We start from the raw sequence: 27,544 nt of genomic DNA, 5'->3' as shown, positions 1-27,544 counted from the left end.
GGGATTTATTAAAAATGAAAGTACACTCCACAGTGTGGGAGCGGGCCTGAGCATAGGGGCTCAAGGGCCCTGTTACAGAATTTTGGGGAGTTTAAATACCCTCTACCTGGGGTATGCCCTATGTAAATGAAGAGGATGAAGTAAAGTTACAAAGTCATCTATGGCCTACGCTCTGTGGAGAGGATATTTCCTGTCATAGCTGAAGTGTGAATCAGCCTTGTGTTTCCTGCATCCAGACCCTATTTTCCTGCCTCAGTATCACTGAGGCTGAGACTTGGCCGACAGCAGAAAACTTCTAAGTAACAATAGTAGAAGCAGGATAGAAATACATTGCTCTTACAAGCAAAACAATCTCACTTATCAGTCATAAGTACGTCCAAGGTGTGATCAGGGACACAGAATCCTATCACTTTCCTTTGTCTTCTTCCATCTGTGACTTCTGGACACAAGCTTTCCTAATGGTCTAAAATGGCTTCTGGAGCACCAGCCATCATATCCATGTCCGAGTGGCAGACGAGAGGGGACAAAAATATCTTCTTTAGGCTAAATCAGCTCTCTTAAAGCAATCTTTCTTAGCGTAAGAAAGACTAGAAAATGGGTCTTGTAGCTGGGCGTGCTGCCATTCCGAAGAAAATCAGTGTTCTGACACTAAGAAAGGGAAGCTTCTCCCGTGACACCACGCCCCATTTAATACTGGAGGTCATTTGTGATGCATCTTACTACTTCCATTGTACCTAGCACACCACCTGGCCAGAAATGGAGCTGGTTTGTGTTTATCAAATGGTAATGAAAGCTACCCTCAAACAGCTACTTTCCGCTGTTTAGGACATTGATGGCTCATTTTGTAAAACACCTGCTGGTGCTGGGGATAGACAAACCAGGCTATTGCAGTGGACTCTAAACATGATACTACGTACCTGGGCCACCCCGAATGCTGTTCATGTGTTCATATCTCACTTTTTTTTTTCCTGTTCTTTCAGAGATTTTCTCTTTTTAGTTATCTTATTCTTCTTTGGTTTACAGAAGTAATATACAAAAATTCATTGCAAACAAGTTTCAAGCGTTTCAGGACAGATAACGTAGGACATGAGAGTCCTAATGATTGCATCTTCTAGAAACACCACTGCAGGGCCGGTTGCCATGGCTCATGCCTGTAATCCCAGAACTTTGGGAGGCTGACGCAGGCAGATTATCTGAGGTCAGGAGTTCAAGACCAGTTTGGCCAACATGACGAAACCCCGTCTCTACTGAAAATACAGAAGTTAGCTAGTCATGATGGCAGGCACCTGTAATCCCAGCTACTTGGGAGGCTGAGGCAGGAGAATGACTTGAACCCAGGAGGCGGAGGTTACAGTGAGCAGAGATCACACCACTGCACTCCAGCCTGGGTGACAGAGCGAGACTCCATCTCAAAAAAATAATTAAATAAAAATAAAAATGATACCAATAGGTTTCTGTCTCTTCTTCACCCATCCCCACTTTCCAAACCTGCTCAAACACATATTAACCCCTTTATCATTTTATTTCGCTAATTACCTTCATGTGTCCAAATAAATGTTTTTTCTTCTATTTGTTGATTCATCCACGTTAAACATATTCTATTTGTGTTATCCTAGATGGTTATTTAATTCTCTTTTGCCTGCCTCTCTCTCCTTAGGTCCCCAAATAGTTTGATCACCACATTTTAAAATCAAGTCAATACTTGGGATTTTTTGATGAAATAGTCCGCCATTGAGACAGTATTATATTAAGGTGATACTCCCTTTTTTGTACAGCCTCGATTTTCCCAGAGTTTTGTCACTTGCATTGTTTTCCATGAGACGATTCTCAAAATTTGCAAACAGCTCCAACAGATATATTGATCACTAATTTTTACACGAGGGCTCCATTACATCACATAGTTCACTCTTTCAGTCATTCGTTTGCTGATTTATTTAGCAAAAGTTCAAGATGCCGGAGTTTCTCCCTCTTTTTCACTTTTGTCTTCTAGTCATTCTTTTGAAGCATGCACATCTGAGGGCCACCAGCCCCACAGACTCTGTTACCACATTCCCTGAAGGCCAGAGTGGCCGGGGTCAGTGGAGAGGCCAGGCTTGCGGGGAGGTGTGGGGTGGGCATGGTCTCTGAACTGCCGGGACTCCTCTGTAAGGACAGTTTTGTGGGCTCTCTTCATGGGCACCTCATGCACTGTTGGTGAATTTCTGGGGGAAGGCATCATCTGCCCTGTGGCTGTTCAGAGCTGACCTGGCTTCTCTTTGGTCTCTCAGTTGTTCTGTACAATTCAAGGCTGGCTTCTTGGATGCATGACGTGCCCAGTTGCAAGAGGCCCCACACCCAGAAGAGCCCTGTGCTTGGTTTAATGCTCTGTTGTTGCTGTCTTGAAATCTTCATAATCGCATCTCTGAGATTTTTGTAAGCCTGGTGGGACAGTACAGCAGCACCTGAGCAATACGCACGTCCCCGGTCCTGGCCACCCCCTTCACACATGGCGCTCGGGATGCCCTCTGAGCACAGAATTCTAGTGGACCCGGGAAGCACAGGAGTCCAGGAAACCTGAGCAGATACAAGGTAAAAGCACATCACATCCAAGACTCAGTATGTGGGGCACTGATAGCCCCCAAATTCTAGACTATCCCCCTTGAAGCAGGACTTGCTTGCAGAAAGAAAGTAGAGCTGTTCTAAGAAGAACAAACAGCCAGAGAAACCTGCCACATTCCTTCTTGTATTATCCAACCACTTATGCTGGGGAAAAAGTCATAGAAGGAAAGGGAGAAACAAGACAACTATGGTTCCTTCTCCCTTCAGTGTTTCCTTTCCCCACCAGTAAGCCCAAGGTACAGGGTGTTGGTAGAATGTATGCATGTCAAGAAGCGAAATAAAAACAGCTGAGTGCAGCCGGGTGCGGTGGCTCATGCCTGCAATCGCCACTTTGGGAGGTTGAGGCGGGTGGATCACGAGGTCAGGAGATCAAGACCAGCCTGGCCAGCATGTTGAAACCCTGTCTCTACTAAAAATACAAAAACTTAGCTGGGCTTGATGGCACGCACCTGTAATCCCAGCAAATCTGGAGGCTAAGGCAAAGAATCGCTTGAATCCAGGAGGCAGAGGTTGCAGTGAGCAGAGATTGCACCACTGCACTCCAGCCAGGGAGACAGAGTACGACTCTGTCTCAAAAAACAAACAGACAAACAAACAGCTGCAGTGTTTCTGTTGTCTGGTAAGCCTGGAATACACACACTAACAAGTATTAGCTACAAAATAGGGAGTGTGTCCTTTCAATGATTCCTCAGACAAGTTAAAAGCTTTTACATATGCATTTAAAACTGTCAAGGCCCATTGTAAAGATGGACAGAAAAAAATCATGCTAATGATTTACATTTTTAACTTTTATTTACTTAGAAGAACCAAAAAGGACAAACAAAAAGCACCGAGTCAGGTAAACAGAAAGACCACAGGAAAGGGGAATAAATTTTATATTTTAGTGCTTTTAATGTCACTCTTTTTTTTCTCTGCTCTTTTGATAAGGGGCCCCACATTTTTAATTTGTAGCAGGCTCCAGGAGTGATGTCGCTTTCCCAAATCTTTCTTTTGACTCAATCAGGAGGAACTGTTTAGGTTACACATGTCTCTCCAGGTGCTGAGGAAATAAGGTAGAAGCAAAGTTTCGATCAGAATCCCTGTCTCTGAGGAATTAATATGACTGGAGAAGCTGGATTTATACACAGACTAGACAAATCCAAGACTGTATAAAATCTAAAGAAAGCTATCTGAGGATGCCCGTAACAGAATAAAGAAGAGAGAATGTATTGCTTGCTTAAAAACAGCCACCATAAATGAAAAACTATTCTGAGATAGGCCTTATGAGACAGGAGGCAGGAGTATCCCCTCACTCTACTATGCTGATGTTTTCTGAACCCCAAATGGGGACACTGAGGGTGACTCGTCACCCAGCAAAGGAACATAATGTTGAAACATTTGGCTATTCTCTGAATAATGAGGCTTTGTTTTCTAGAGCTCCTTCCTTTCTCCACTGCCCATTTCAGATTTGGACCTGGTACTTCCTACTTAAAACACCTGCTTGTGTTCTCTGACGCCCACAGGGCTGTGCCTTCCTTCTTCAGAAGTCACAGGGCTGTCTAGCGCCTGAGTCACTGCTGTAATTAGCGACACACACGGTAAGCTGAGCAGCCAGCCGGTCCCTTTGCCTGGTTGGAAAAGGGACAGCTTTTTGGCAAGAATAGATCACCCAGAACATCCAGAACTAAATATCCTCTGGTTCCTATTAGCCCTGGGCTTCTTGCAACACTGATTAAACCACTGTTTTGTCTTCTGAGCCATTAATATGCTGAGGCCACAGTCCCCAGGTGGGGGGAGGAAGGATAGTGCAGAAAAGAACAGTAATTCACTCCCTCAATCAATAGGTGCCTATACGAGGAGGCAGAGCCCAGGGCACACATGCACACACACAACAGCCAGATTTCTGCCCTCAAAGGCAGCAGATTTCAGGGGCATAGCCAAGGGATTTTGCAAAAAAAAAAAAAAAAAAAAAAAAACCAACCAAGCGAACAAACAAAAAACAAACAAGAAAAATCCATGGTGTTATTTTGTGGAGAAGTGACCCTCTCTGTTCCCACCGTTTAAATCCTGCTCCAGCATTAGATCATAAATGATCGAGTGAACAAGCCCACTTTTTCACTCGATCATTTATTTGCTTACTGATTTATTTAGCAAACACTCAAGATGCCTGAGTTTCTTTCTCTTTTTCACTTTTGTCTTCTAGTCATTCTTCTGAAGCATGCACACCTGGAGGTCACCAGCCCCACAGACAGGCCACAGACTCTATTACCACATTCCCTGAAGGTCGGGATGGCCTGGGTCAGTGGAGAGTCCAGGCTTACGGGGATGTGTGGGATGAGCATGGTCTCTGAACTGCTGTGACTGCTTTGTAGGACAGTTTTGTGGGCTTTTGAAGGCAGCGGATTTCTGGAGCGTGGCCAAGGGAATTTGCAAAAAAACAAAAATCCATGGGTACCATTTTGCGAAGTGACCTTTGCTGCTTCCACCGTTTAAATTCTGCTACCGTGGGGGAGTATCAAACCATTCACTGCAGAGATGTGACTGGTGTATTTCCTACCACCAGGGAGGGAGTGGCACCCAACATTGCATGCATATCTCCTTACCATCCCTGTAACGCCCCCTTTCTGTCTAAAAGACATATTCACACACGCGTGAGTGGAAGCAGTGTTACTGTAGGAATTGCTCTGGAAACTGCTCTAATGTATTGTTCTTTTAAGTAACATTTTGATAACAGTGGTTAATATTATTAGTTACTGTCATTACTGGCTAACTAACCCTCCAACCCCATGGAACACTATGGGGTCACACTCCAGGCAGAGGACGGTGAGTGCGGTTTCGTGCTTTGGGGCCCTCATTCTCCACTGCAACCACAGAAATGAGATTTTCACTTGTAGCAAAAAGGAAATAGGGTCAGGACATAAACCAATTTTTCTGAAAATCTTTCTTTCAATTAATAAATACTACTAATAAACATCTAAGAAAAAGGTTTGAAGTTCACAGAAAAGAATGCTCCCACAAACAAAATTCTAAAATACTCATAATCTCACGACTCAGAAGTACTTACCATTATCATTTTACCCTTAACTTTATTATACAAATTTTAAACATCCCAAAAAGCTGAAAGAAAATGACAAACATTGATATTTGTACCCCATGGATTCAATAATTGTTAACAATTTGCCTTATTTCTTTATCTTGCTTGACAATTTTCATTTTAGTTTATGATCTCTTATATTTTTCTCTTTGCATATAAATCCTTCCCTTCCCATCAAATTGAGTTCATAAGTGCCGGTCAACACACAACATCATCTTTCCTATTTTCTTCTTCTTCTTTTTTTTTTTTTGAGACAGAGTCTCACTCGGTCGCCCAGGCTGGAGTGCAGTGGTGCGATCTCGGCTCACTGCAAGCTCCACCTCCCGAGTTCACGCTGTTGTCCTGCCTCAGCCTCCTGAGTAGCTGCGACGACAGGTGCCCGCCACCACGCCTGGCTAATTTTTTATATTTTTAGTAGAGATGGGGTTTCACCGTGTTAGCCAGGATGCTCTCGATCTCCTGACCTCATGATCCACCCGCCTCAGCCTCCCAAAGTGCTGGGATCCTGTCTTCATTTTTTCAGTGTATGCTTGGGTGGTAAGAATGCTCACATTGTTGTGCAACCATCACCACTTCCATCTCCAGAACTCTTTTCATTGTGCAAAAATGAAACTTCATACCCAGTAAACAGTAACTCCTCATTCTTCTTCCCTCCTCCTAGCTTCGAATAACTCCCCTTCTACTTTCCATCTCTATGAGCTTGACCACTCTAGGAACCTCATTTGAGTGCAATCACACAATATTTATCTTTTTGTATCTGTGTTATTTCTCCCAGCATAATATCCTCCAGGCTCACATAATTGTTGCAAATGATGGGATTTCTTTCCTTTCTAAGGCTGAGTGATATTCTACTGTATGTGTATACCCATTTTGTTTGTCCATTCGTCTTTTGATGAACACTTGAGTTGCTTCCACCTTTTGTCTATTGTGAATAATACCACTAAGAACGTGGTGTACAAATATGTCAAGACCCTACCTTCAATTCTTGTAGGTATATGTCCAGAAGTGGCATTGCTGGATCATATGGTAATTTCATGTTTAATTTTCTGAGGAATGCTATACTATATTCCACAGTGGCTGCATCATATTACATTGCCATGAACAGTGCACAAGGGTTTCAGTTTCTCCACATTCTTGCCAACAGTTAATACCTGTTTTTCTTATGGTAGCCACTCTAATGGCTTTGAAGTGGTATTTCATGGTGGTTTAGATTTGCATTTCCCTAATGATTAGTGATGTTGAGCATCTTTTCATGTGTTTGTAAGCCGTTTGTACATCTTCTTTAGAGAAATGTCTATTCAAGTCCTTTGCCCATTTTATATTTATTTATTATTTTCTTACATGTCTTTAATGTTTTAAAAGGTCGTATTCATTTACGGTGTACAACATATTTTGATATATGTATATATTATGGAATGACTAAATCAATCTAATTAACATAGCCATGGCTCCAAATACTTATTTTTTTTTGTGTGGTGAGAACATATAAAACCTACTCTCTTAGCAATTTTCGAATATATAGTGCATTATTGTTTTTTTTTTTTTTTTTTTTTTTTTTGAGACGGAGTCTGGCTCTGTCACCCAGGCTGGAGTGCAGTGGCGCGATCACGGCTCACTGCAAGCTCCGCCTCCCGGGTTCACGCCATTCTCCTGCCTCAGCCTCCCGAGTAGCTGGGACTACAGGCGCCCGCCACCTCGCCTGGCTAGTTTTTTGTATTTTTTAGTAGAGACGGGGTTTCACCGTGTTAGCCAGGATAGTCTCGATCTCCTGACCTTGTGATCCGCCCGTCTCGGCCTCCCAAAGTGCTGGGATTACAGGCTTGAGCCACCGCGCCCGGCGCATTATTGTTATCCGTAGTCACCGTGTTGTGCAATAGATCTCCAAAATTCATTCCTTCTACCTAACTGAAACTTTGAACCCTTTGACCTATATATCTCCCCATTGCCTTCACCCCCACCTCTGGTAAACACTATTCTAATCTCTACATCTCTGAGTTCATCTTTTTTACACTCCACATATAAGTGAGATCATGCAGTATTTGTCTTTCTGTGCCTGGCATATTTCACTTAGCATAATGTCCTCCAGGTTCATCCATGTTGTTGCAAATGGCAGTATCTTCTTTTTTTAAAGGCTGAATACAATATTCCATTGTATGCATATATACAACAATTTCTTTGTCCATTCATCCATCAATGGACACATATCTTGCCTATTGTATATAATGCTGCAGTGAACATAGAAGCACAGATATTTGTATAAGATGCTGATTGTATTTGTTTTGGGTGTATACCCAATAGAGGGATTGCTGGGTCATACGGTAATTCTATTTTTAATTCTTGGAGGAACTCCCAAACTGTTTTCTATAATGTACCAATTTATATTCTCACTAACAGTATACAAGGGTTCCCTTTCCTCCACATCCTCACCAATACTTGTTATCTCTTATCTTTTTGATATTAGCCATCCTAACAGGTGTGAGGCATTTATTGTGATTTTAATTTTTATTTCCCTGATGATTAGTGACATTGAGCACTTTTTTCATATGCCCACCAGCCATCTGAATACCTTCTTTGGAAAATTGTCTATTCACGTCTTTTCCCTAGTAGAACTATTTCCTTTTCAAAGTGTTTGTGGTTAGTGTGTATACATGCACCTGAGTTTTGTGTGTTAATTTTGTATTCTGCAACTTTGGTAAATTCATTTATTAGTTTTAACAGAGTTTCAAAAATAAACTCTTTAGGGTTTTCCACATATAAAATTATGTCATCTGCAAACTGAGATACTTTTACTTCTTTCTTTCTAATTTGGATGCTTTTTATTGTTTTTTTCTTTTTCTTGCATAATTGTACCAGCTAGCACCCCTAGTACTGTGTCAAACAGAAGTGACAAAAGTAGGCATCCTTGTCTTGTTACTGATCGTGGAGGAAAATCTTCCAGTCTTTCACCATTGAGTATGATGTTAGCTGTGGGCTTTTCATATATGACTTTTATTATGTTGAAGTATCCGAGCCTACTGTTTTTGGAATCTACTTTTTCAACTTAATGTGTCATCTATGTGTCCATGTCATTATTACTCTAAAATATATTAAAGGATATATTTAATAAGTTTTTATTACACAAAGTATTCTAGTCATAGAAAACCCAGAAAACACTGCTATGTAAAAGATTTTCAAAAATCACTCATATTTCTTTCTGTGGAGGCCCCTACGTGTATTCCGACAACCATTTGTTTTTATGTGTTTATTTTTAAGTTAAACAACTTTTATTGAAGTGTAACATATATCAAGAAAAGCACACAGGCCAGGCACAGTGGCTCATGCCTATAATCCCAGCACTTTGGGAGGCCAAGGCAGATGGATCACTTGAGGCCAGGAGTTCAAGACCAGCCTGGCCAACATGGTGAAACCCTGTCTTTATGAAAAATACAAAAATTAGCCAGCCATGGTGGCATGCGCCTGTAATCCAGCCACTGGGAAGGTTGAGGCAGGAGAATTGCTTGAGCCTGGGAGGCAGAAGTTGAAGTGAGCCAAGATCACGCCACTGTACTCCAACCTGGGCAACAGAGCAAGACTCTGTCTCAAAAAAAAAAAAAAGCAAAAAGCAAAAAAGGAAAGCTCACAAATGATAAATACATAGCTCCATGAATTTTTGCAAAGTGAACACAGCAATAAAATTCCACACAGATGAGAAATAGAGCCTGGCCCACATGCACCACAGAAGTGCTTTCCTCGCCCTCTCACTCACCACCCCCGACAAGGATGACATTATTCTGACTTCTAGCATCACAGATTAGTTTGTCTGATCTTGCATGTTATATAAGTAGAATCAGACTGGCTGTATTTGGTCTCTGGCTTCTTTTGCTCAGCATCATATTTGTGAGATTAATCCATTTTGTGCTTATAGAAGTTCATTTTTATTGCCATAGAGTATTCCTTAATAGCAATATATGAACAATGTATTTGTGTGCATTCTATTCTTGATGGACATTTGAGCTGTTTCCTTTCTGGGGCTATTACAAGCAGTAGGACCATAATCATTCTTGTATGTGTCTTTTGGTGCACATAGCTAGGCATTTTGTTGCAGATATACTTAGAACACTGTTTTAGTAGTTGCCACAGAGTTTTCTAAAATGGTTGGCCAAACTCTACTCCAAACAGCAGTGTTTCATCATTCCGTAGTTCCATCTTCTTGCCAAAACACAGTATTGTTAGTTCTTGTTGCTTTAACCATCCTAGCAGGTATATAGTGGTGTTTATATATGGTATTAACTGCATTTTTGCCTTTTTTTATGTTTATTGGCCACTTGGAGAGCCTCTTTCATGAAATAACTATTATAATCTTTTGCCCATCTTTTAAAATATTGGACTTTTTCTTAGCTCTTTGAAGTGTTTTTAAAAATGTATTCTGGTTTAGAGTCATTTGTGTTATATATGTTTTGAATATATTCTCCCATTCTATGACTTGCCTTCTTACTCTTCTAAATGGTGTCATTTGATGAACAAGAGTTAACTTTAATACAGTCCAAATGATTTCCTTTATGTGTCTTGTTTTAGAAACATTTCCTATTTTAAGATCATGACGATGTTCTTCTGTGCTATCTTCCAGAAACTGTATTGTTTTCTTTTTCATCATTTAAGCCTTTGGTCCAGCTGGGATTGGTTTGTGTGTATGGTGTGAGGTAGGGGGTGGTCAAGATATTATTTCTCCATATGTTTATCTAATTCACCCAGCTGTCTCTCCCCAACAGCTCTGTGGTGCTGCCTCTGTCTAAATCCAGTATATGTGTATATGTACACAGCTACTTTCTATTCTCTTCCACTTGTCTATTTGTCTGTCCCATCCTGTGCTACACTAACCTTATTACTAGAGCTTTATAATTGACCTTGGTCCTGGTGTCGTAAGTCTTCTATCTTCATCCTTTAGGGTGAAAAGCAGTAGAGAGTGTCAGGCTCACCTTGGTGCACTTACTTTCCCCTTGAGATCTTGGCCTTAAAGCCCTGACTGCATCAGTTACTCTTTTAATACCTTCAAATAGTGATTTTCTTTAAAAAAAAAAAAAAAAGTATCCAGCTTTTATAGTTTTTCTCAGCAGAAGAGTTGGTCTGATTCAAGCTGCTCAGCCGTAGATGGAAGTGGAAGTTCAACCTTTAATTCTTATTTAAAAAAATGGTTTTATTGTGGTAAAATACATATAACATTGAGCTTTTTAGCCATTTTGAAGGGTACAATGCAGTAGCAATAAGTACATTCACAGTGATGTGCACCATTTGCTATCTAGTTTCAGAACGTTTTCATCACCCCAAATGGAAACAGCCATACCCATTAAGCAGCCATTCCCCCTGCCCCACTCCCAGCCCAGCCATTTACTTTCACTCCTAACCAGCAACATTAGTAAACTGTCTTAAATTTCCAAGGCACTTTAGAGGCACATCACTTAATTATCACAACAGTTTGATTGACTGGTTATGGTTATCCCCATATGCCAGAGAAGGAAAATGGGACCCAGATAAATCTTACTGGTTTCACAGCTAAGAACTGTTTTTTCTGGGGGGTCTGAACTTGCTTCCCAAACAGAAGCCTTGACACCTCAAGGTAGAGTGAGTAACTTCCTGCAATATTTAAAGAGGAAGGTTCTGGAAGTACAGGCAAATTTACAAACAATAATAATGAAAAGTTGGAGTTCATATATGACTGCCTTTAAGAAGCTGCTAAATATATTAAATATAACTAAACACATTTGCTTCTTTGGATCTATAATCTTCATTTGTATTAAGGATTCTTGTATTCAAATTATTGCTTGATTTGAAAGCATCCAGTTTCATTTTTAAGAACACCATCCAGAAGTCATGGGATGACCTTTATACATGGTTTTAAATTCCCATCTTCCCCTAGGTTCATGCTCTCAAGAGCACATGTGTTACTAATGCAAAATCTAGGAATGCTTAACAGGGACGCGGCAGGCAATGGACTTTTGGAATGTAAAACTTCTTGCTTTGCCAACCCATTTAATTCACTACTTAGTGGGAAGGATGACCTTGGAAACTCTGGAGTCCTCTCCACCACGGAGTTGCAGACTCCCAAGCTCTGTGGAGGCTGCAGGATCCCAGTGACCCACTTGTGGAGTGAAGAAGTTCAAAGACCCTGTTTTTCACATGGAACCATGAACACTGTTGGCCTTGCTCCCTGAATGAACCAGTGGTCAGGTAGGAGAGGGCAGTGAACCTCCACTTTGTTAGCATCATGGTTCCAGAATAATCTTGGAGCAGAGCTGACTAAGGAAAAGGTTCGGGCTGCAGGTCAGGCCTTGCCCAAGACCACAATGCATGGGACTCATGTGAGTTTCCTATCACTGGCTCAGGGCTGTTTCTGTGTGGTCCTGAATTACAAGAAGCTAGCATATCCTTTCCTAAGGAGGATTGAGGCTCACTGGCTCTGCTGAAACAAATGCATTGTGAAATGAATGCATGGAGACGCAGAACAGGCCTGGGGATGCACTGGAGTGAGGCCTGCAGGAGTTAAGTCAGGGCGGTGTCCTCACTGCACATGTTACAACGGCTTGTGGGCGACAGGAGACAAGTTTGGTCCTGGCCCTTAGCCTCATGCTTACAGTGCTCCCCATCCCCCCCAAAAACAGTTGACAAAACTGAATCCCAAGACACATGGGAAATCATTTTGAGTGGCCTGCTTGGGGCTAGTCTTAGGCAGAATGAGAACTTAGTATTAATGATGACAAATGGTCAGCACAGTGGCTCATGCTTGTAATCCCAGCCCTTTGGGAGGCCGAGGTGGGAGGATTGCTTGAGCCCAGGAGTTTGAGATCAGCCTGAGCAACATAGTGGGACCCTGTCACTACAAAAAATTTTAAAAATTATCTGGGTGTGGTAGTATGTGCTGGTGGTTCCAGCTACTCTGGAGGCCAAGGTGGAAGGCTCGCTTGAGCCCAGGAGTTTGAAGATGCAGTGAGCTATGATCACACCACTGTACTCCAGCCTGGGTGACATGGTGAGACCCTGTCTCTTAAGAAAAAAAAAGTAATGATAAATAACGAACAATAACATTAGTCACTTTACACGTGCCAAAAAATGTCCACAACGGATGTCTCACTTTATCCCCCGCCTCATCCTGTGGGGTGGGTAGGTATCACCGGATCTTACTGGTATGAAGATGAAGGACGCAATGGGACTGAGCTGAGATGCAGGGTGAGCCCACGATTTCCTGGAGCCATGCTGACGGTTGTTCTTGCCTCCATCTCACCTCTCCTCAGGCAAATGCCTTCTTTCCTGCCATTCTTCCATCCTCAGGTCTGCTGATCTCTGCTAAGATACTAACCAAAAATTAACATGTGACACAAAGCCACACTGGAAGCTGGAAAATTCCATGCAGTTGAAAAACAGCTGCGGTATCTGGTTTCCCACAGGGAAGGTGAATAATTGAGTACCTGGCCTCCTTTTTGAAACCCCTGCTCTGTGTCATGGAACGTGCGGCTGCCAAGGGTACTTCTCACATATCAAAAGTTCTAATGCAACGGAAAAGGATATTCTTTATTCTGGGACCATCTCCAGCACCTAATGTGCCACCTGGCAATGCTGCAGGGAGACCCTCTGTGGAACCAGCGTGCCCCTGACCCTGCCAGCTGCCCTGACTGGAGCTGGGAGGATTCTTCACCCAGGGCAGCCACTGAGGCAGCAGCTGGTGGGAGAACCCAATAGAGAATAACCAAACCGGCCTCTAGCTGCCAAACTGGAGCTGGCACTAGAAACCAAGAGCACCTGGGTGTCATGAGGGATGGGAGAAAGGGAGAGGACAGCAAGCAAGTAATTGGCAGCAGAGCCCACCCCTCCTGTCGGTGGATTCTCCATAGTTGCCCTCCAGTGGGGCACTAGAGGCCACACAGATTGCAAGCAAGATGGTCTGCACGTGGTGCAGGGACTCTGCCAGGGCAGCTGCTGCTCAGGACCGTAGGAGCGATGTTGCTTGGAATTGGAGTCTCCTCCAAAGAAAGCACAGCTCACACAGATCTTAGTGAGAAATAGCAAGGACTACTGCCATCATCATGCCCCTGCCGCATGGCAGGCTCTGGGGTACACCCTTTCCAGGCACTATTCCATTGGCAGCAAGCATATAAGTGGGGTTATTATTATCCTCACTTTAAGGACAAGAGGAACAAGGCCACAGAGGTGAGGTGACTTGCCCACATTACTGAACAGTCGTAAAATGAAAGCCACATTCTGATCTGTCTCATCTGTCACTTTCTTTTTTAAGGTTAATATACACTTTTTTCCCATATCAGTGTGTACACATCCACTCCATGCCTTTCAGTTGTTGTGTGTATTCTGTTTTATAAATATACCATAATTATTTAAGGAAAATCCTGATAAAATGCATTTAGGTTATTTCAGTTTCTCAATGTTACAAACACTATGAAAATGGACATTCTCATATAAATATATATATATATATATCTTTGCACATGTGTGCAAGGTGTGTAGGGTTTATATTCCTCAAACTGAAATGCTCGGTCAAAAGTTATTATTCCTTTAACTGAAATGAGAGTCACATAACATAAAATTGAACATTTTAAAGTGTACAACTCAACGGGATTTAGTACATTCACAATAACGTGCAACCGTCATCTCTATCCAGCTTTAAAACATTTTCATCGTCCCAAAATAAAACTTCATATCCATTAGGCAATTACTCTCCTTTCCCTCCTCGTCCCAGCCCTTGGCAACCACCAATCTATTTTCTGTTTCTGCAAATTTGCCTATTCTGGATATTTCATATACATGGAATCATGCAATATGTGACCTTTGTGTCTGGCTTCTTCCACTCAGAATAACGTTTCTGAGACTTATCCTGTTGGAGCATGTATCAGTACTTCATTCACTTTTGTGGCTGCATAATATTTCCTCATCTGCCTATACCACAAATTATTTATCTATTCATCTATTGAACATTTGGGTTGTTTCCCTCTTTGGGTTACTATGCATAGTGCTGCTATGAACATTTGTGCACAAAAGCGTTTGTTTGAATGCCTGTTTTCTTTTCTTTTCTTTTCTTTTTCTTTCGAGATGGAATCTCGCTCTATTGCCCAGGCTGGAGTGCAGTGACACAATCTCGGCTCACTGCAAGCTCCGTCTCCCGGGTTCATGCCACTCTCCTGCCTCAGCCTCCCAAGTCGCTAGGACTACAGGCGCCCGCCACCACGCCTGGCTAATTTTTTTGTATTTTTAGTAGAGACGGGGTTTCACTGTGTTAGCCAGGATGGTCTCGATCTCCTGACCTTATGATCTGCCCGCTTCGGCCTCCTAAAGTGCTGGGATTACAGGCGTGAGCCACCATGCCCAGCCTGAATGCCCGTTTTCAAATTTTTAGGTACATACTTAGGAGTTAAATTGCTGGATCATTGTGGTTAAAATTTTGATAGGCATTGGCAAAATGCTCTTGAAAAGTTGTCCCATTGTGCACTTCTGCTAAAAGTGAGGTAGAACATACATAGGTCTCACAATGCTGCCAATACTGGGTATTCTCAAAATGTTTCATATTTGCCAGTCTGATTGTGGGAATAAAAGATCCATTATTTTGCAAACTTTTAATTTTTAGTTAGAGTGCAGTTGGGCACCCAGGCAGCATTGCTAGTTGCCCACTTTGTATCTGTTTCTCTTTCTATTTTGTTAACAGAATCCTGGTTTTGTTTGGAAGGACAGTATGCCTGGTTGTAGGTAATCAATCATGATGAGTCGAAGCTGGAGGTTCTCTATTGGAGTGTGGTGCTGCCCCTCGGGAGGCCTTGGGAAACATGTGGGAGGGTTTGCAGCAGCCACAGTGTTGGGGAGTGGGTGCTGGCGTTTAGCGTCCATGGGTCAGGACTAATAACTGCCCCATGATTGGTGAAACAATCCTTTCCACAGAGAATTTTCCATCCTCAAAGGCAGAAAGTGCTCTACTGAGAAACACACGCAGCCAATCTACCAGGATTTAGCCAAACTCAGAGTTAAGGGCACAGTCCTCCATAAAACTGCCTTCACTTCAGACACCAGCCACAGTTGAGGTTCCAGGGGCACCCTCACTTCTGCCCAGCTGGCTACAAATTCAGGGGCCCCCATATCCACCCTCAGGTCCAGAACTCCCTGACAGCACTGGACTTACAATTTTGTTATTGCAAAGGATACAAACCAGAGCCAGCCAAAAGAAGAGACACTTGGGGCCAAGTCTGGGAGAGCTCCAAACACAGAACTTCCATCATCCTGAGGGGCATGTTACCCTCCTGGCATGTTGGTGCTCTGGTGTGCAATTTTTCTTGCAGCTTCATTGTATAGTCATGATTAATTGAATCATTGGCCATGAGGCTGAACTCAGTCTCCAGGCTTCTCCCCTGCCCTGAGGTTAGTCTGATATCACATAACTTAAAGCCCAACCCTCTATCATATGGTGGGTCTTTCTAGCATGTCCAACTCCCATCCTGAGTTACTTTGTTAGCATCAGCTATCAAGTGTCGTCCTAGGAGCCCACCATGAAGAACAGAGGCACTCCCATCACTTGGGAAACTCCAAGGGTTTAGAAGTTACCTCCCAGGACCTGGGAACAAAACCAACCTAATTATTTGTTGCACATCGATTTTCCATTGCTCAGCCTCTCTTGCAGCTAGAGGTGGTCTTAGAACACAGTTCAAGCTGGTGAAACCTAAATGAAAGTTTGCTGGGGTTGATAAGAAAGCTCTTGCTGTTTTTTGTTCCCACATCTCAGCCCCAAACCAACCCCTCTTCTTTGTCTTGAACTTGGGTGTAATATATGAAGCTGTGTTACAACTTGTATTGAGTAAAGTGAAGGAGCAAATACATAGAAAGAGCTTTGTTCCCCCATGGTGTTTTTTCGTGCTGAACCAATGCCAGTAAGTGCTCCCGCCTACCTGGTTTGGATTTTTTGGTATGTGAGAATGTAAACCCAAATTAGTTTGAGCTATTGTTAGTTAGGTGCTCTTTACTTGCAGCCAAGAGCTCTCCTGACACAGCATCTTGTCACATGTTTATGGGCCACTTGGTTCTTTTTTCCTTGAGAAACATCTGCTCATATCTTTAGCCTACTTTTTTCTATGGGATTATTTTATCTTTTCTTATTGGCTTGCTAGAGAGCTTGGCATATTAGAGGAATTATCCCTTTGTCTAAAATACGTGTTGCACAATTATTTTTTCTATAGTACATCATTTGTCTTTTAACTTTCTTATGGTGGTTTTTCTTTATAATTTTTTGCCATTTTAATATAGTCATATTTGTCCAAGTCTTCCTTTTTGGCTTCTGAGTTATGTGTCATTCTTAGAAATGCCTTATTTCTTTCAGAGGTATAAAAATACTCTGTGGGGCTTTAAACATTATTTTTGTTATTGGAGTTCCCCATTATTTCATGTTTCACCTTGAAATGGTTTCTGTTAGCTATAATCAACTGAGGTCCAAAAATATTATATGGAAATTTACAGAAATAAACAATACATAAGTCTGAAATGGCATGCTGTTCTGGGTAGTGTGATGAAATCTCATGCCATCCAGCTCCATCCCATCCAGGACTTGAATCATCCATTTGTCCAGCATCTCCATGTGTATACGCTACACACCTGTTAGTCATTGACATTGTCTGCTCCTGACATCCACCCATCAATATTGAGCAACATGTCATTGCTCAATGATCCAGGATCACCGAGAGCAGATGATCCTCCTGATGCACGGTCAGAAGGTAAATAGTAGCTTACTTCTCCGTCACAATGCCTGAGTCATTCACCTCACCTCACCTCATCACATGGGCATTTTAATCATCTTATATCATCACAAGAAGAAAGGTGAATACACAATAAGATATTTTGAGAGAGAAAAAGAGACGGCATTCACCTAATTTTTATTACAGTATATTGTGATAATTGTTCTGTTTTATTATCGACTATTGTTGTTAATCTATACTGTGCCTAATTCATAAATTAAACTTTATCATAGGTGTGTCTATACAGGAAAAAACATCGTGTGTATAAGGTTCAATACTATCCTTGGTTTCAAGAATCCACTGGGGGTCTTGGAATATATCCTCTGTGGGTAAGGTGGCGGGGGGACTACTGTATATTTAAACTTTTTAAAAATATAAACTTGTCATATGTTATTTGTTATATTTGCATTATGTTTTGTTATATTAAAACTCATTTTGGCATAAGAACAGAATTAGAAATAGCAACAGATAGCATTAAACACTTACCAGGCACTGTCTTCCTTCTTTACAAGATTGTCTCATTTAATCTTCACATGAGAAAGCGGATCCTGTTATTATCTTCATCTAAGAGGTGAGGAACTGAAGCTTCCAGGGACCAAGTTCCTTACCCGAGGCCTCATGCCTACAGAGGGAACAGCCCAGGCTTGAGCCCAGGAGCCTGAGTGCGGAGTTTGCTTTCTTAAGCACAGGGTTCCACCAGTGGAATGACGACAGCCCAGTGGATTTCTGTTATATTTCTCCCATTCTGTTTCTGCATGATATGTGCCGTGCAGTGTCTCTGCCTTCAGAAAATGGCTCATTAGGCCGGGCACGGTAGCTCAGGCCTGTAATCCCAGCACTTTGGGAGGCCAAGGCAGGCGGATCACCTGAGATCAGGAGATCGAGACCAGCCTGGCCAAGATGGTGAAACCCTGTCTCTACTAAAAATACAAAAATTAGCCGAGTGTGGTGGCGGGTGCCTGTAATCCCAACTACTCAGGAGATTGAGGCAGGAGAATCACTTGAACCTGGGAGGAGGAGGTTGCAGTAAACAGAGATCGTGCCACTGCACTCCAGCCTAGATGACAGAACGAGACTCTCAAAAAGGAATAAAAAAGAAAATGGCTTATTAGATATGTTTTGATTCCACCAACCTCTGCATGCACTTCCTACTTACTCTTTGTTTTAGCGGAAAACTTACTTTAGGACTTGGGACCTAGAATGGTTAAGTTAATGCTGGTTCCTCCAGCTGCCTCAGGTTTGGGCTATTTGCTATAGCGGGTATGTTTTAAGGGTGTGTGGTGTTTGTAACACACACAGACACAGAGATGATTCCCATGAAGAAGTTTGTTCTGCTCACAGATCCCTAGAAACAGAAAGCACAGCTTGCCATGCAGGGAGGAAGTGCCAACGCTGGCCAGGGGGCAGACAGAGCAGAGGAAATCCTGGGCAAAAGCTTATATTGTGGTTTCTGCAGGGAGGAACAGGCGAGGCAGGGTGCACAGGCTTAGGAATGGGGCCAGGCTGAATAATTTCAGAGCTCTGGGGCATAAGGGCTTTCCCTGGTTAATGGCCCTGGGGGCTTAGGGCAGGCAAATGGTGGCCCTGAGTGTGAGATCCTGATAACGGAGGTGGTTGGAGGTGCGGATTTGGGATTAGCTGGTTTGTATGTGAAAGGTGTTTTAGTAGAGGAATTGTTTGCCATCTCCAGAAATTAGCTAGTCCTGGGGTGGAGTGGGGAACAGTTCCTCTAGGGTCAGCAAAGCCCCAACATGTCAAAACATCAAAAACGCAGAGTAGAGAGACTGGGTACTATAAGACAATTATTTCTCTGCCTTGCACTTTTCTCCTCTTGGGCTTCCCCTTTTCCGTGTTATGACAGGGGTAGCAGACACCGTCTTCTCACATCATCTCCATGGTTTTAGCGATTAACTGACGGGGGGGCTTCTGATGCCAGGTGGCAAAGGTCCATTTCTAGAATTTTTTTTTTTTTTTTGAGACAAAGTCTTGCTCTGTCGCCCAGGCTGGAGTGCAGTGGCGTGATCTCCACTCACTGCAAGCTCCGCCTCCTGAGTTCACGCCATTCTCCTGCCTCAGCCTCCCAAGTAGCTGGGACTACAGGCGCCCGCCACGCCCAGCTTATTTATTTATTTATTTATTTATTTTTGTAGTTTTAGTAGAGACGGGATTTCACTTTGTTAGTTTTTTTTCTTTCTCTCTTCTTCTTCTTTTTTTTTTTTTTGTTTTTTGTATTTTTAGTAGAGACAGGGTTTCACCGTGTTAGCCAGGATAGTCTCCATCTCCTGACCTCGTGATCCACCCACCTCGGCCTCCCAAAGTGCTGGCATTACAGGCGTGAGCCACCGCGCCCGGCCCATTTCTAAATTTTTTAAAGTGGAACTGGGATGGGTTACAATATAGAGAGAAGCAGAAAGGAGAGTGAGAGCGGGGAGCCTGGGACATCTGAATCCTGGATCCAGTCATCCCTGAAGCGAACTCTATCTCTGTCCTTGATAACAAAAGTCATTAACCTGCTCTTTTGCCTAAACTAGTTTGAATGGGATTTTCTTCATTTGCATTTTATCTTTATGGAAGAGAAAATATATGCATGTGTTAATTTATTCTTGGGAAGCTCCACATGGCTTTTGAAGAGATGCTGAAACACCTAAGTAGATCCTCTCATACAAGGTGGCATTTCAAAAATTTAATAACCAACTCACAGGTGCCCGGGTGAAAATTAAGAGGGACTGCACTGTCATGGCAAAATAAAAACAGGTAGATTCAGTTGTGTTTAATCATCTCTGTTTTAAGAAGCTGTGTTGACCTTACCGAAGGGGGTACATCGAGTACTAATACATTGCAAGACGTGTGTGGGAGTGCTGGTGGGAACCCCCGTCTGCTAAGGCCCTTGGCAATCAGAAATCGGTTTCAGGAAAGTGACATTGCAGGCGATTAGGCAAGTCATTCTCCAGCAAATACTCTCTCTCTGAGAAAGAGATAGCGTCCCCCTACCCACCTCTCCGAGACAGGGATGTTAACAGCAGCTGCTCACTACTCTGCTGCTGGTGCTTGGAAATGAGACGTGTGTGGCAACTACAAGTAGAATACCAGGAATCTCACTGCACTTGCTTGGATGAGGAAGACAGCCTGGCTCCACTCTCAGGGACACCAGCCGAGGCTGCCATTTAATAGTCCTTTCATTAAATCATCTCTTCCAGCGCTGGCAAACCCATCCATGACTCAGTGTTTCTCCCTTGCCTATCCTCACCTTACTTCTAACCTCCCTCTTTTGCATGCAACTTGAAATGTTCAAGATTTAAAAATAAAAATACATTGTAGGCACTCTTGGCCTGTGCACCGCTTTTCACGAAGGAAACCAAGCTTTAAATAAAAAGCAGGAAACTACTCAGCAACCCTGGCCCCTTTGAAAAGAACAGTTTCCATGTGCTGTGAAGCTGGGGGACACCTCGGCTGGTGGGGTTTGAGTGGCGGCGGGTGCAGCATACAGCTACTCAATGAAACCACAGTCACACGCACTCACATTGTCTCCTCAGCCCTGTCTTTTGGAGTTTGGGCAGATGTCCCAGTAGATATTTTTACTTCTGTAACACTAATAACAAATGACTTTAAAAGCACAAAGCGGCAATCCTTCTCTAAATATTTCTGCACTAAAAAAGTATAATTGGCATTGCCAAAGCAAAGTCTTGCTGGGCCTCTTCCTGGTTTGGAATGCCTGACCTCTGCCTGTGGTTCTTTTTCTAACACCTGACCATCCTGCTCCTTGGAATACAGGTGTGGCATTGTTCCTGTTTCCCTTTGCAACCTGCTTCCTGGAACCCTCAGGGGGAGAGGACAAATACTTAGATAATCACCAAACAAATGAAGATCTCCTTTCATTTCCATGTGCGTCCAATTTGGGAACAAAACTCGACACTCAGCTGCAGTCCTCCTTGTTATTAATTATTCATCCATTCATCTATTCAGCTACTATTCAGCTACGTGTTCCATAAACATTTATTAAGTGCCAATTATGTCTGAATAAGGCATTGTTTCTGCCCCCTTGTCTGTGTCCTCCTGAAACTCCTGTTCTAATTATGGAGACCTGGCTTGTGCATGAACAGTGAGGTTACAGTATGGGGGGTTTGTCCCTGTCACCCCCGCATTTGGAGGTTGTCGAGAACACCGCCTGCAAGAGGAGCCTCAGGGGGTGCTGCCCACGGGCCAGGTGCAACAGTTCCCACCTCACAGCACTTTGTGTCTCCTCCACATACTCTTGGCACGATGGGTCATTTTACTCTGCTCCTTCCCTCATGAGGAAACAGGCTAATGGGACTAAATGACTTGTGCAAGATGACAGAGTGGGGATTAGATCCCAGGCAACCTGACTCCTGAGTCTATGACCATCTCGTGACACTGTTCCCTCCTCGTAAAAGCAAATAACCACCACCAACAAAACCCTCTCTTGGCTTGGCAGTGGTGACACCACCTTCTCCCCGTGTTTTCTTCACCGACTCCTCCCCTTCCTTCACATAACCCTGAAGGGTGCATCTATGCTCCTCAAAAACCTCACTGGCCCTTGAGTCTTCTACACGCCCTGCCCAGGGGAACGTCCGCGACACTTGCATAGGCAAGGGAGTATGGGTGTGCAGTGGAAAGATGGGGCTATTCTTGTTTAACTCTTTTAATCTGCAGAATGTATAAAGGGAATCATTATGTTTTGCAGAATTTTCAGGAAGCATAAAATATAATCTGCACTAATGCCTTTCATCCCAGCACTTTGGGAGGCCGAGGCGAGTGGACTGCTTGAGCTCATGAGTTCGAGACCAACCTGGGCAATATGGAAAAATCCTGTCTCTACAAAAAATGCAAAAATCAGCCGGGTGTGGTGGTACGTGCCTGTAGTCCCAGCTACTCGGGAAGCTGAGGTGGGAGGATGGCGTGAGCCCAGGAGGCAGAGGTCGCAGTGAGGCGAGATGGCGCTACTGCACTCTAGCCTGGGCGGATACAGCCAAAACTTGTCTCAAATCTGTATATTTGCTGTCAAATATATATATATTTATTTATATATAATTATATATAATAATTACATAATTATAAATATAGCCTTTAGTGTGGAATATATATAATATATAAAATATGTATAGTTAAATATATAAAATACAAATCTATATATAATACAATTACATATTATATATTTTATATTTTATATATGTATACACACACACACACACACACACACATATTCCACACTAAGGACTCTAGGCATTGTATGAACAAGGTGGTCCAGCATTATCACACACTGGACATGCCCATATTCAGTGGAAAAGAAAATCTATTTTGCAATCGCTGGAATAAGTAGATGTCCCGTCAAGGGAGAAGTCTGTTTGGTCTGAGTCAGGACAGGAGACTCAGCTGGGACGCATCCCGCCTGCCGGGGAGAGGCCCACGTCTGCATGTGGCCCCTGGGAAAGGTTTGCTGTGTGCTGTAGCCGGTGTCGTGGTTTGGATTTAGTGATGTTGCGCAGTAGCCGGTGTCGTGGTTTGGATTTAGTGATGTTGCGCAGTAGCCGGTGTCGTGGTTTGAACGCTGTCTTTCTTCCGTAAGGAGAGGGACTGTTTTAAAAAATATCTTTCTACAAACTCTGCCGCAGCCAGGACAGGGTTGGATCTGTAGGTATTTACAATGACTGGTTTGGGAGCCCACGTGGCCTCGTGTATCAACGTTCCGTAGCTCCTTATTTCTCAGCTCTCGAAGCTCTTGGCTGGGTCTCTCCAGTAGCCTGGCTCCCAGGACGCTGTGGGCAGCAAGGGAAGGGGTGTCTGGCCACACGCTAAGTAGTTGGAAACACCACAATTCCCTGACAACCAGCAGCAGACGCCAGGCTGGAGGGGGCCCCCCGGGCGTCTTTTGCCCCCCTCTCCCGACACGGCTCCCTTGTGTGAACAACTGCACTGGCCTAGAGACCCCTCTGCTTCCAGGGCTTTCCTCAAGCCCCAGAAGTTCCCTCATTCACTGACCATGCCAACACCCACGCTGTGCTCACCGGGGGACGGCGAGTCTTCCATGAGAAACCATCCTTTTCCTGGGTGGCACTGGTGATATCCGTGTTGAAGGCATTTTAGTAACTGTGGGATGTCTCTGCTGAATGCAAGAGAAGGGAGAATTTGGAGAACTGTGTGCACTCCCTTGTGGGCATCTCTGCGTTTCTTTGATCCAGGTGCACTGAGGGTGGTGAGGAAGGCCGCCTGCGGAGGCCGGAGAGAGCTGGCAGGCTGGGCAGTGGGAAAGGGCCCCAGGCTGGAGACAATGCAGGCAGCCAGGCAGCCAGTTCCTTCACACCTGCCTGCTGCTGCTGGAGTCTGTCCCAGGCCAGCGGTATGGACAGAAAGAACAGGCATCCTAGTGTCCCCGGGGCCACCACTCTGTATTCTCCATGCCCAGCATTCTCCTGTTTCATCCAATTTTATGGAGGAGGGCAGAGCAGCACGCATGGGTGGCAAGGGAGAGAAAAGAGAGTCCGCACAGCATGCGGGAGGTCGGGACTCGGCGGCAGGGCTGCCAGACAAAATGCAGGATGCCCAGTTGCATCTGAATTCCAGATAAACAGCAAGCAAGGTTTCAGGATAAGTGTGTCCTTACTATCACTTTATATTCTCACATGCTGAATCTGGGGGCCCTATTGTATCACCACTAAGCTTCTCCTATCTTTGTCAAGATAACCTCTGCCGTTCTTGCAGCTTCCCAGTTGTGGCGCCCGCTGGCTGCCTCTGTTTCCAAGACCGGGTGGGGGGCGGGGGCCTACAGCAATCTGCAGGGCCGATGCATCTCCACACACCGGACAAGTCAGAGGCTTCTCTGCCTCTGGCACGCAGCCCTGGCAGGTTTGCCATGAGTGGCGATTTAAACGCTGCCTTGCTGGTGCGGATCTGTGGAATTCCCTTGGGCTCCTAAGCGGGAGAGTTGTTTAAAATTCATGATGCTCCTTGGATTTTAATTGGGTGTGAGTAACCTGGGGACTAGTTAAAATGCCAATTCTGATTCAGTGGGTGTGGATGGGGCCTGAGATTCTGCAATTCCAGCCAGCTTCCAGAGGGTGTTTAATGTGGCAGGTTAGAAACCCAGAGAGAGTTTAGGCTTCGGGCGCTACAACTGACATCGTAAACAGCCTCAACTCACTTATGGCCCCTGCTAGGGGCTGAATTATGTCCCCTCCCCACCCCACCCCCAAATTCATATGTCAAAGTCCTAATAGAATTCAGAGACACATACAGAGGAAGACCACGTGAGTGCCCCTGAGGAAGATGCCCATATACAAGCCAAGGAGAGATGCCACAGAGGAAACCAATCCTGACATCTTGATGTTGGATTTCCAGCCTCCAGAACTGGGGGCAAAATACATGTCTGTTGTTTAAGCCACCCGGTCTGTGGTATTTTGTAGGGCAGCCCTAGCAGACGATACAGGGTCCTTTGTGGAAGTCATGGGGCAGGGTCGCCTGAGGCACCTTGAAAGTAAAGGAGAAATAGCTCTCAGGGGCTCAGCTGCAAGTCATTAATAACCAAGCGGAACAACGGTATTCAACGGAGCTTAACCTGGATCCCAGCACTGAAACAGTGGGAGAAATAGACTCTCACCCTTCTTTTAACACTTTCAGGTCTCACGTAACCTCACAATTTCCCCAAATGAAAAATGATCAGGGCCGGGCCCGGTGGCTCATGCCTGTAATCCCAACAGTTTGGGAGGCTGAGGCAGGTGGATCACGAGGTCAGGAGATCGAGACCATCCTGGCCAACATGATGAAACCCCGTCTCCACTAAAATACATAAATAAATTGACCGGGCGTGCTGGCGGGCGCCTGTAATCCTTGCTACTCGGGAGGCTGAGGCAGGGAAATCGCTTGAACCCAGGAGGTGGAGGTTGCAGTGAGTTGAGATTGCACCACTGCACTCCAGCCTGGGCAACAGAGTGAGACTCTGTCTCCAAAAAAAAAAAAAAAAAAAAAAAAAAAAAAAATTCAGGTCAGGTGTGTTAACTCCCATCATTCAGAAAAATAACCTGAGTCACATGTGGGCACTTTGCCTTCACAGGCCAGATATTATGACAAAGAAGAAAGAGGAAGAGCAGGGGAAGGAGGGGCAGGAGGAAGAAGAGAAGAACTAAATTTTCCTTCAACAACTTAATTTCCACCTTTCAAACACCGAAGTCTTTGTCAATTCAGGGTAAACTCAAATGGATCCATTTTTCAGACGCTCAGAATTTTGCCCCTTTCTCACTGGGGCTGGGGACATTCCCGGGGCCTCGCTGGACACTGAGGCACTGGTGAAGGTGGGTGTTGCCATCGGTCCAGCTGGCGCTGCTGAGCTGCGCACACCCGGTCTGCCCTGCCATGGCGTCCCCTCCCGCTGGTTCTCTGAGACATGCACATTCCACACCCAGGGTCCTGCCATCACCCTCAAGGGACGCTTCATTTCCCTTCATCCTGACCTGGAGGCTCCTGCAGGCTAAGCCCTCCTCACCTTCTCCTGAGCCACTGCCTGCCCTCCCGTCGTCTCAGGACCGCAGGACTTTCGGGACTGCCTCGGGCCTTCCCGCCTAGGCCGGCCACACCACTGCTTTTATTCTGACCCCTCACCAGGCTGGTTTGGGGGACCCCTTCTGGGCCAGCTGTTTCCTCAGGCTACACCCAGAAAGAGAGGTATAATCTTCTCTACACTTGAATTCCTCAGCACAGCTGGGGGCTCTCTGACTCTCCCACCCTGGGGCTGGGGACGAGGGAACAGGGAGCAATGCCTGCCCACAGTCCAGCCAGATAGATGATGGACAGACTCTAGCGTTCTCCCCTCAGGCTCTCCCTTGTCTCGGCCTCCACCCAGCCAGCCACGGTCCTCTGTCCCCAGCCTGGGGAGGGTGTGGGCTTCACAGCTTCTCTCTCTAACTCTCTGATTTTCCCAAGTCACTCGTGGCATTGTCATGCTCTCGCTCTTTCTGAGTCTGCGCTTTTGAAAAGAAAGACACCCAGCCTCTGGCAACTTTAAAAGTCTTTCCTTCTGAAACCATCACCTCTGCTAGAGGTTTTTTAAAGCCTCTCTTGAAACTCAAATCTGAGCGTTGACTCTATTTTTGCTCTTGCTTTCCTGCTGTGACAACCCCAGGGAAAGTGCAGGGGGCCTAGGAGAGCATTCCCGATGCCTGAGTGGGAGGGAAAAGGCAGGAGTGAGGAGGACTAGAAGACAAACAGGCAAGGTTTAACACCACTAAGCATTACTCCGCTACGCGTGAGATATTTCCGTACATGTCAACCTTGTTTAATTTTCCTGCTGTGCCAGGGCTGCTCCCCCAACAGCAGGCAGTGGAGTCCCTGAGATGCCTGTTAAAAATACAGACGCCTGCTCACAAGGGTCAAGAGATGGGAGCAACCCAAGTGTGCACGGATGGATGAATGGATAAGCCAAATGTGGTCAATCCATGCAACGGAATGTCCTGCAGCCTTGAACAGGAAGGAAATCCTGACACGCGCTGCAGCCTGGGGAGCCACGGTGAGGACGTTGTGCTAAGCCAGTCACAAACGCATGATTCCACCCAGAGGAAGTACCCAGAGGAGTGAAATTCAGAGACACAGAGGTAGAATTGGGGATTCCAGGGGCTGAGAGGAGGTGGGTGGGGAGATGTTCTTTAATGGGGACTGAGTTTCAGTGTGGGGAGATGGAACGAGTTCTGTGGATAGGTGGTGGTGACGGATGCACAACCATGTGAATATACTTAATGCGACTGAACAGTACACTTAAAAATGTTTAAGATGAAGCCGGGCTCTGTGGCTCACGCCTGTAATCCCAGCACTTTGGGAGACCAAGCGGGGCAGATCACTTGAGGTCAGGAGTTTGAAACCAACCTGGCCAATGTGGCGAAACCTACCTCTACTAAAAGTACACAAATTAGCCCAGGGTGATGGTGCATGCCTGTAATCTCAGCTACTTGGGAGGCTGAGGCAGGAGAATTGCTTGAACCTGGGAAGTGGTGGAGGTTGCAGTGAGCCAAGATTGTGCCACTGCACTCCAGCCTGGGCAACAAGAGCAAGACCCCGTCTCAAAAAAAAAAAAAAAAAAGCTTAAGATGGTCATTTTTATGTTATGTCTATTTTACCACAA

At 44.6% G+C, this 27,544-nt stretch overlaps 3 protein-coding genes across 16 annotated transcripts in view; 1 reads left to right on the top strand and 2 right to left on the bottom strand.

Moving 5' to 3' along the window:
• The window catches only part of LOC126952529 (tubulin beta-2A chain), a 759,189-nt gene that overhangs the window by 246,265 nt on the left and 485,380 nt on the right, over positions 1–27,544 (top strand). Inside the window, exon 1 of one of the 13 annotated variants that reach the window (XM_050787227.1) lies at positions 18,815–18,824. The exons of 11 other annotated variants lie outside the window; for them this stretch is intronic. The gene's annotated coding sequence lies outside the window, so the exon portion shown is untranslated. Of the gene's footprint in view, positions 1–18,814; positions 18,825–20,852; positions 20,863–27,544 lie in introns of those variants that run through there. One more of the 13 variants, XM_050787239.1, reaches the window with a different exon arrangement.
• The window catches only part of PRPF4B (pre-mRNA processing factor 4B), a 908,191-nt gene that overhangs the window by 418,985 nt on the left and 461,662 nt on the right, over positions 1–27,544 (bottom strand). The gene's annotated exons all lie outside the window — the stretch shown is intronic.
• Positions 1–27,544, bottom strand: part of FAM50B (family with sequence similarity 50 member B) — a 667,415-nt gene that overhangs the window by 191,404 nt on the left and 448,467 nt on the right. The gene's annotated exons all lie outside the window — the stretch shown is intronic.

The sequence above is a fragment of the Macaca thibetana genome, chromosome 4, assembly GCF_024542745.1.
Source record: "Macaca thibetana thibetana isolate TM-01 chromosome 4, ASM2454274v1, whole genome shotgun sequence".
Classification (NCBI taxonomy): Eukaryota; Metazoa; Chordata; class Mammalia; order Primates; family Cercopithecidae; genus Macaca; species Macaca thibetana.
This window is presented reverse-complemented; position numbering and strand designations above follow the sequence as displayed.